This window comes from Arachis stenosperma, chromosome 5 (genome assembly GCF_014773155.1).
Source record: "Arachis stenosperma cultivar V10309 chromosome 5, arast.V10309.gnm1.PFL2, whole genome shotgun sequence".
Classification (NCBI taxonomy): Eukaryota; Viridiplantae; Streptophyta; class Magnoliopsida; order Fabales; family Fabaceae; genus Arachis; species Arachis stenosperma.
Window position 1 is genome coordinate 100,296,794 of NC_080381.1, and position 2,284 is coordinate 100,299,077.

Genomic DNA, 2,284 nt, shown 5'->3' on the forward strand with positions numbered 1-2,284 from the left:
AGAAGGAAAATTGGCGTTTAAACGCCTGCCAGGGTGCCTGGCTGGGCGTTTAAACGCCTGCCAGGGTGCCTGGCTGGGCGTTTAACGCCTAAAAAGGGTGAGTTTTGGGCGTTAAACGCCAGAATGTATACCATTCTGGGCGTTTAACGCCAGGATGGCACAAGAGGGAAGATTTTGTTTTTAATTCAAATTTTTTTCAAGTTTTCAAAATTTTTCAAAATCAAATTGTTTTTCAAATCATATCTTTTCAATCATATTTTTTCAAAATCAATTTCTTTCCGTTTTTCAAAAATACTTGCTAACAATTAATGATTTGATCCAACATGTCAAGTATGTTCCCTTTTCTGTTGAGAAAGGTTTAATGTCTGAATCATATCTTTTAAATTTCTTGTTAGCCAAGTCATTAATTTTCAAAAACAAATCTTTTTAAATTGTTTTTCAAATCATATCTTCTCAATCATATCTTTTTATCACATTTTTTTAAAAAAATTAATTTTTCAATCATATCTTTTTGATTTCTAATTTCAAAATCTTTTTCGATTTCACTTAATTTCTTTCCCAATCTTAGTTTTCGAAAATCAATTACCATTTTTCAAAATTTCTTTTAATTAATTCACTTTAATTTTCGAAAATTTCTTCCCCTCTTCTCACATCCTTCTATTTATGGACTAACACTCCTCCTCAATGTACAATTCGAACTCTATCTCTCTTGATAAGTTCGAATTCTTCTACCTCCTCCTTCTATTCTTCTTTTCCTCTGACACCTCAAGGAATCTCTATACTGTGACATAGAGGATTCCATATTTTCTTGTTCTATTCTCTTTCATATGAGCAGGAGCAAAGACAAAAGCATTCTTGTTGAGGCTGACCCTGAACCTGAAAGGACCTTGAAGCGAAAGCTAAGAGAAGCTAAAGCACAACTCTCTGTAGAGGACCTAACAGAAATCTTCAAACAAGAAGAAGATATGGCAGCTGAAAACAATAACAATGCCAACAATGCAAGGAAGGTGCTGGGTGACTTTACTGCACATACTCCCGACTTCTATGGAAGAAGCATCTCTATCCCTGCCATTGGAGCAAACAACTTTGAGCTTAAGCCTCAATTAGTTTTTCTAATGCAACAGAATTGCAAGTTCCATGGACTTCCATTGGAAGATCCTCATCAGTTTTTAGCTGAATTCTTGCAAATCTGTGACACTGTCAAGACTAATGGGGTTGACCCTGAGGTCTACAGACTTATGCTATTCCCTTTTGCTGTAAGAGACAGAGCTAGGATATGGTTGGACTCACAACATAAGAAAGCCTGAACTCTTGGGAAAAGCTAGTCAATTCCTTCTTGGCAAAGTTCTTTCCACCTCAAAAATTGAGTAAGCTTAGAGTGGAAGTCCAAACCTTTAGACAGAAGGAAGGTGAATCCCTCTATGAAGCTTGAGAAAGATACAAACAATTGATCAGAAAGTGTCCTTCTGACATGCTTTCTGAATGGAGCATTATAGGTATCTTCTATGATGGTCTGTTTGAACTGTCCAAGATGTCATTGGACAGCTCTGCTGGAGGATCTCTTCATCTGAAGAAGACGCCTGCAGAAGCTCAAGAACTCATTGAAATGGTTGAAAATAACCAATTCATGTACACTTTTGAAAGGAATCTTGTGAACAATGGGACGAATCAGAAGAAAGGAGTTCTTGAGATTGATACTCTGAATGCCATATTGGCTCAGAACAAAATATTGACTCAGCAAATCAATATGATTTCTCAAAGTCTATCTGGAATGCAAGCTGTACCAGGCAGTACTAAGGATGCTTCATCTGAAGAAGAAGCTTATGATCCTGAGAACCCATCAATGGAAGAGGAGAATTATATGGGAGAACCCTATGGAAACACCTATAATCCTTCATGGAGAAATCATCCAAATCTCTCATGGAAGGATCAACAGAGACCTCAACAAGATTTCAACAACAATGGTGGAAGAAACAGGTTTAGCAATGGCAAGCCTTTTCCATCATCTTCTCAGCAACAGACAGAGAATTCTAAGCAGAGCCACTCTGACTAAGCAACCATGGTCTCTGATCTAATCAAAACCACTCAAAGTTTCATGACTAAAACAAGGTCCTCCATTAGAAACTTGGAGGCACAAGTGGGTCAGCTGAGTAAGAAAGTTACTGAACTCCCTCCTAGTACTCTTCCAAGCAATACAAAAGAGAATCCAAAAGGAGAGTGCAAGGCCATCAACATGGCCGAATTTGGAGAGGAGGAAGAGGCAGTGAGCGCCACTGAGGAAGAC

At 38.0% G+C, this 2,284-nt stretch overlaps 1 non-coding gene across 1 annotated transcript; it reads right to left on the reverse strand.

Annotated features, from left to right (window-relative positions):
• Positions 1 to 1,369: 1,369 nt before the first annotated feature.
• On the reverse strand, positions 1,370 to 1,477 carry LOC130984157 (small nucleolar RNA R71). The gene has a single exon (XR_009088108.1). It is a non-coding gene; the product is annotated as a small nucleolar RNA R71 (small nucleolar RNA).
• Positions 1,478 to 2,284: the final 807 nt, after the last annotated feature.